Below are 7,325 nucleotides of genomic sequence, written 5' to 3'. Positions count from 1 at the left end.
CATCCCGGCACCCCCAAAACTGCTGGACAGGCTCTTCTCATGCAGTGGGCCACTGGGGGAAGAAACAGGTCTCCAAGAAGAGCTATTCCTTCTCTGCAAGGTTATTGTGAAGGAGGCTTGTAGAAGGAGGAGAGCTTTCAGGAAGGCTGGCGTAGACTCAGAGTACAAGGTATGGACGCAGGTGAGATGAAGGAGAAAGGAGGGATACAGATGCAAGAGAGTTTTGCAAGAGATAAGCTACGTTCATCATATCTTCTCTCCAAACCCAGCCATGAACGTTATCTCCTTATCCAAGGAGGGCTCTAGCAATGCACTTTGCAGAATTTGTGCACCAAGGAGAACCCAGGCTCTCCACTCACATCTTGGTCCTCTCAATGCTGAAGCCTGACTGTTGCCACAAACAATCTGATATGCATTGCCCTCTCCGTTCTCCTGGGCAGGCTAGCAAAGGGACAGTCATCCATTGCATTCACTATGGTGCCAGAAAATTCAGAACCCAGGCAGCTTTTCTCTGTCCTCAGGCTGGTGAGTGGACTCTGTCCTCTCACCAAGCTTTGTTCAGGCTCTCCTGCAAACCATCTTTCTTGGCAGCTTGCCCTTTGAAGAGCAGAAGCCATGGGAAGTGGCCCTGCAGGCCAGTGAAGTGAATGCTGTAAAGTCAATTGAAGCAAATTAATTATTTCAAGGGCCTACCATGCTTTCATAAAATAAATAGCAAGTTTTCTAATGACAAAATGATGATCAGTTTATCCAGATAATTATATTTGTTATGTCAGCAGGCTGGACTAATGACAAACTGTCCTGTTACCAGCAAGAAGCCAGTGTGGTGCTGCCTTTGCTCTCTGCAAAGCTGTGAAGGAGTGAAGGCAAATCCAATAAGTTCCTGCCAGACCCTGCAGTCCTATCATGATGGTGCCATAATGAAGCGGTTGGAACATCTAATTAGATATTTTTAGACTAAATATATCTTCTCAGTTGTGAGCACTGCAGTACCTCCAGAAAGTGTTCTGGGAGTAGACTGGTGTTGGCAAGCATTTGGTCAGTGTGATAGAGGAGGGCGAGAGCCTTGCAGGATGAAGGGGGACTAAGAGTGTTCACAGTAGCTGTAGGGAAGGAAGAGCCCAAATCCACATATTTGCTTGTGATCACCTCAGGGCAAGCATGCCAAGGTGACTGGCAGCCTGCAGCAGAGAAGATGATTCTTGCTTGGAGGGTACCTAGGCTGTCCCAAGCCCTCCTGGGCCCAGCTTCTCTGCCTCTTGAGTTTGTAGGCTCAGTAAGTTGCTGGTGAAGCAGAAGAGCTTGAGTACCCTGATGCACAGCCCTGATGGACATGCCTGGCTTTCTAGAAAAGGGCTGTCTGAAGCCTAACAGGACCAACCTGGTTTGTCATGGCAGCACACTGAGGTGCACAGTTCCCATTTATTTGATGGGAACTCAGGCTTTTGGTAGGTCATAGTTGATACATACATTTTTTCCGTTCAGTCTTCTAGATGGTTTATCATTATCAGCCATGAGCCCTGGCCTAGGAATTGATTCACCCTCTTTGTGGCTCGGGGCAGAGATCTGAAAGAAAAAGGAGCTGATACTATGATTTTTTTATTTTTTTTTTATGCCGCCTGTCTGCCCTTCCTTTCTTCTTACCCGTCTGCCCTAGCAAGGTTCTCTGAGCCCCGAGCATCGCTTGTCTTTCTGTTCATGGATATTTTTTTTCCACTTCTTGTTTCTGAGACTTGGACAACCAGGCAAGTCCTTTGGTGGGGGAAGCAGGAGGAAAGTTTTCTTTAAGGAACAGGATGGTTTAAGAGGAGAACAGGTGCTTAAGGGTTTGAAGCCATCCTGTTGGCTTCTGTGTTCTTTCTTGGCAACAAGTGGGACGTTTTGGAGAGCACTACACTGCTGTGGGGAAAGGAAGGCTTTGCTGGTACAGTGCCAGCCCCGGAGCCCTTCCTCAGCCCAACTTGAGTCCATTGTAATCTGAATTTAAGTTTTGGGATTTGACATATTCTTACAGTATGACTGTTTCTCAGGTACATGCAGCCAGGCTGCAGTTTCTGCTGGATGAGACAAGCATAACTGAGAACAGGGCTCCCAGTGTGTGTGCCAAGCTCTGCAGTACAGCACCTGTCACAAACATGCTTATAGCATCTTGCTTGTGCAAGCACGTTGCAAGACCCTGCCTGTCCTTCCCAGCATCTGTGCGTTGTACTTAGCTGAACCTGGAGACCTTGCTGCTTTTCTCCTGGCATCCACCTCCCTGCCACCCCTGGGCACCCCTTTGTGCAGAGGTGTCCCAGGGAGGACTGCCCAGCCCAGGGGCACTTGCCTGTGGAGCTGAGCTATTTTTAAGGCAGCTCAGGGACCGGGTGGGTTGTTCCCTGGCTCAGCAGCACCTGCTGGGACATGCTGGGCGACGGGTGAGGGATCTCCCAGTTGCAGCTGCTCCTCAGCCTGGATTCTCAGCAGAGGCAGGGAGGGTCCCGGCAGGGTGGCTGGCTCAGGATGGCTGTGTTACACCCTCCAGCCAAAGACTTTTCCTTGTTAAAAGCTTTAGAAGAGGAGGAGAAGGGAAGGAAGCTGTGTGTGAAATTTGTTTCTGTTGCATGTTGGGAGCTGCAGCCCATCCAAGCCCCAGAGCTGTGTGAGAGGGGCACACACAGCAGCCCCTTTCCAAAAGAAGGGGCTTCCTTGTCTTGACCATAAGGCAGGGTTGGATGAGGGCTTTCGTCCCAGCCACTGCTGTCCTGCCTGTCTCTTGCTGCCCTGAATCACTGAGTGCTCTTCTCCGGTGAAATAACCTCTGGCTGGCTTGGCCACAGTGGTGCCTGGCTGTGGTGGTGAGTGGTTTTCTCATCAGGCTGGTGTGGCTGCAAGGTCTGCATCAGCTGGGATGCCTGTGTGTGGCTACGTGAGCAAACAGGTCTCTGGGCTACCAGGAGGGTCCTACAGCAGGTCCCTGTGGTTCATGCTTGCTGTGCAGACTGGACGCCAGTGGTCAGGTGCCGAGTACAGCAAAGGCGTGGGAAGGTTCTCCTTGCCTGGCCCACAGAAATAGGGGTTGGGGCAGGCAGAGGTTGCAGAGTTCCTCTGGAAGTGGTGCTGACCCCACTGACTCTCAGCACCCAGCTCAAGTGTAGCCTGTGCAGGGCTGCTGGAGCCAGGTGCAGGCAGTGCTGGGCAGGCAGCGTGCTGGGCAGCTCGGCACCGGCTTCTCCTGCCATCCGAGCTCTGCTCCGGATTTTCCCTCTCTCTGCTTGCATCGCAGCAGTCCTCAGGGTGTGATAGAGTACAGGCTTCCCCAGCTCTCGCCTGCGCTCTGCGCTCAGATCAAGGCAGACCGCTGGTCCCTGCAAACCTGCCTGTGCTGGGGCTGTGGGGTGTCCCTCCTCGTCACCTTGCTTCCCTCTCTTCCTCGGCACCTTGTGCATCAGCTCACGGTCCTCAGAGGATGAAGAAGGTGGAGCGAGGTAAGATGAGCTCCCTCAAACCTCCTTCCCGCTATAAATAGCTACATCACCCAGGCACAGTCTGAGCGTGATGTGACCAAGTTCAGGCTCCTGCAGACCTGCTGCCTCCCTCGCAGACACACCCAGCACTTGGTCAGAAGGACTCCCGCAGGTCCCGTCGGTGACACGGAGCGTGTCATCGCATTAGCGCGCTGCAGGACACCTCTCAGGTTATGCACGGCTTAATCCCATCTGGCAGCCGCCAAGGCTGGTGCCCCACGCCTGGGTCAGCGTGCCCGTGCCTCGCTGGCAGCGGCAGCCAGACAGCTTGCACTGGGGAGCCTTCTCCCTGTCGAAAAGACTCTGGCTCTTTGCCACGCTGGGCTGGGATGTGGGTGGCATGGATGGGCTGGGGCAGAGGGGTGTCCCTGGTACAAGCGTCAGGTCTCTGGACATACCTTTGGGAGGGAAGGAGAAGGCAACTCTTCTCTAGGGAATGACCAGATCAGGGAGATAAAAGTGGAGTTTATGGTGCTGGTGCAGTGCCTGTGTGATCTCCGAGTGCTTCTTTATGCCATCCAGGCTGGGCTGGAGGTTAGGGTTGATCAGAAATACCTTGTTCCTTCCTATCTATCCAGGCTCTTGCCAGAGATTTAGTTCTTGGAGCAGGCTGTGCCTTTGAAGGGAGTTCTGCTGGCAGCTCCAACATACTCCCTGCCTCTCAACCCTTAACCAGCATGGGAGCCAACCAGTAGAGCAGCTTATGTGTGCATGGGCATACAGGAAGAAACACAGCCATCTTCTCAGCCAGGAAGCTCTCCTTCATCTGGTGGCAGATGCTAAAGCATGAAGGAGGATGATCCTCAGCTCAGAGTCTTTTATTCAGTAAACAAAACCATCCCTTCATACACCCACGGATGCTGCTTGAGAGGACTTGCACTTTTGTCCCACCGTCTGGCCCAGCTGTCCCTTGAGAGAGGAATGGGTTGGACCTGATCCTTCCCCTCTGGGACAGGAGGTCCCTGGTAGTTCTGCCCTGGGTGAGCTGGCCAGAGAGAGCTGAAGGACCAAGCGTGGATGTTCTGTCCTCCCCTGCTCTTTCAAAAGAAAAGTCGCTGCCTGCATGCTGAGTTATGGGGTGATGATGGCTCGTGATAGGTTACATATAAAATCCCTCTCATCCCTAAGGATGCTACCAGTTGAAAGCTCTTATGGCATTTTAAAAATAGCCACAGAGGGGGAGAGAATGAGAAGATGGATAGGTAGGTGGATCCCTAATAAGGAGAGAAGAGGAAACAGCTAGAGAGAGAATGGAAAGACTTTAGTGAACGGCATGTGAGTGATTACTGAGGGGAGGGGGTGGTGTGGTCATATTTTTTGGAATGGGAAACCCTATAAAAAGCCTGGCTGTGAGATATGTTCATTGCACGTGCTGGGGAGAGGGATGGGGTGAACATCAGCGCAGGCTGTCTCTCCTGTGGGCGCTTGCTGCGTTCTACAAGTAGCTGTTAAAAATAATCTGTGACTCTTTGGATGGCTGGGCTGGCTGCTGCTGCTCTTTTGTGATTGCCTGAACAGCTCCAGGCTCATCTGTGCTCCTTTCCTGCCTCGAGGCTCAGGCTGACGTCTTTGCCTGGCAGCTGATGCGTGAGGTTGGTCCTGGCCTGGGATTTCCCCCAGGTGGCCTTTCCCACCTGGGCTGTGCTCCAAGGATGCTGAGAGCTGTCTCTCTGCTCTGTCTTCTGGCTTTCTGCTGCCTGACAGCTTGCAGCACCCAGAGGCAAGATCTGGTGGTGTTGGGTGAGGGTGCCTCAGTTCCCCAGTGCCTGGCTGGAGCAGCGGTCCCAGAGCTGCTGGCAGGAGGTCCCTTCAGCGGGACAGCCCCACTCTGCCTCGCATCACTGCCAGCACAGCGTCCCCCTGGTCCTTGGAAGCGGCTCCAGGCCCTTCCCTGTGCTTGTAGCAGTTCTCCCCATCACTCAGGGAAGATTACACGGAGTGTCTCCAAGAAATGCTAATTGCTTTGGCTTGTGCTGGGTACAGCAGAGCCACTGGGCACTCAGAGCTCTTAGTCAGCTTAGAGATCTGCCAGATCCTTCCTCCCTTTTCTCTGGAGAGCTGGCGGAGGTCTGCTCTGCTTGTTGCTGATCCCCACATCCCTGCACCCCAGCTGAGCTACAGACTTGCGCCCAGGGTGGCCCAGACTCATGGTCCCAAATACTCAGTGGCAGAAAGCTTAGTGTGCTCTCACCAGGGCATTGCAGCCTTGGGGCGAAACAGCCCCAGCTCAGCCCCCAGCAGGCACAGCACTGGCTCAGATACGTTCCTCGTGCTGGAGGAAGGGTGGCTGGAGTAACAGCAGGAGTTTCCCATCCTGGGTGATGAGGATGGAGCTCGTGCTGCAGCAGAAGCCATCAGCACTGCTCTGCCATATGTCCTCCTGGACCCCTCAGCTGCTGCTGCCCAGCCCTGCTCTGCCACTGGCAATTAAGGCTCTGTGCAGCCTGGGCTCCTTTGGTGCGGGCTGCTGGGAAGCATTCCTTGGCTTTGCCCCCACTTGAACCGCAGGGGAAAAATTGCTGCTAACAAGGCTCCTCTGTCAAACTTGCCAGCCTGTCACATCCAGGCCGTCTCCCTCTTGCTTGCTTTCTTGTCTTTTTCCTTCCCCATCAGCTAGGCAAATACTCAGGGAAGCAGAGGCTGGTGATGGGTTAGCCCTGCCTGGCTCCAGGCTGGGGAATGGTGAAGCTGGAAAGTGTGGGCTGCCTGGTCCTTGCACTGGCCTTTCACAAAGGACTGCCACTTATCTGTGTGCTGATTTCACTGTATTATTCAAGCCCACAGCATTTAAAAAATGCTGTAGCGCAGGAGCTGAAGTCCATGCTCTGTGAGTGCTGAGATCTCTACCCTACCTCCTCCTCCAAACCCAGGGCAGCCCCAAGCCTCAGAGGGTGAAGAGATGCCTCCTGCCCTTGCTGGTTCCTGCGGACTCTGAGGAGTCCTGCTCTGAAATATCTTGTGGAGTAGCAATGGATGGTTCTGAGCTGGCAGGCCTGTCCTGGCTGTTCCCCCCCGGGGCCAGGGGATCCCCCCCCCAGTCCCTGCTCCCACCTCGCCTGTCCTTTGCTGGGCTGCTGCAGGAGCATCCTGCGGGCACGTGGCAGAGCAGGGGCTTGTCAAGAGAGGTCATCTGCAGCTACCCGAGCCCTGGCTCCCCGCTTGGCTGGTCAGGTGGCGTAAAAGGGTCCAGTTTGGGAAATAATTCTGCTCCTTGGCAAGCAGTTTTTTTGCTTATTGAAAGCCAAAAGTGTGCACGACAAAGCACATGTTCATTTTCTCCTGTTGAAAGGGGACTTGTTCCCTGGAAAGTTGCCAGCTCTTCTGGGCCTGTTGATTGTCTATTAATTGTCACTAATGAGGTGCTGGGAGATGTTTCTTCCAGAGGCTATTGAGGACAGACCGTCGCTTTGGCTTGAGAGGGACATCTCAACAGGGAAGGGAGCTGTGACCTTGGCGTGGGCGAGTTGAGCTGCATGAATGGGTTTGTTACTGGAGAATGCCCCAATTCCTGAGCCTGCGGTGTGGGGCGGCAGTGCTTAGCCCCAACTCCAGAGCCAAGAGTGTGGAGGGTTAAGAGGATCTCTGGTGCTTACTGTACACAGATGGATTTATTTACGTATATATAGAAGGGAGGTGGGATGGGGAGAGCTAAACCCACCCTGTCCAGGAGGGAGGGTTAAATCTCTGTGACTGACCCATGCTGGGAGCACAGGGCTGCTGGGCAGCAGGACCCGATGCCAGGGCTTGGCTGATCACCTCCAGCCTGATGCCTGAAGGCTGATTTTCCTCCGCCCCTTATGAAAGGCACCAAAAGCTTTT

This window comes from Apaloderma vittatum, unplaced genomic scaffold (genome assembly GCF_000703405.1).
Source record: "Apaloderma vittatum isolate BGI_N311 unplaced genomic scaffold, ASM70340v1 scaffold25007, whole genome shotgun sequence".
NCBI classification, from domain to species: Eukaryota; Metazoa; Chordata; class Aves; order Trogoniformes; family Trogonidae; genus Apaloderma; species Apaloderma vittatum.
The sequence above is the reverse complement of the archived record's forward strand: the minus strand, read 5'-3'. Positions refer to the sequence as shown.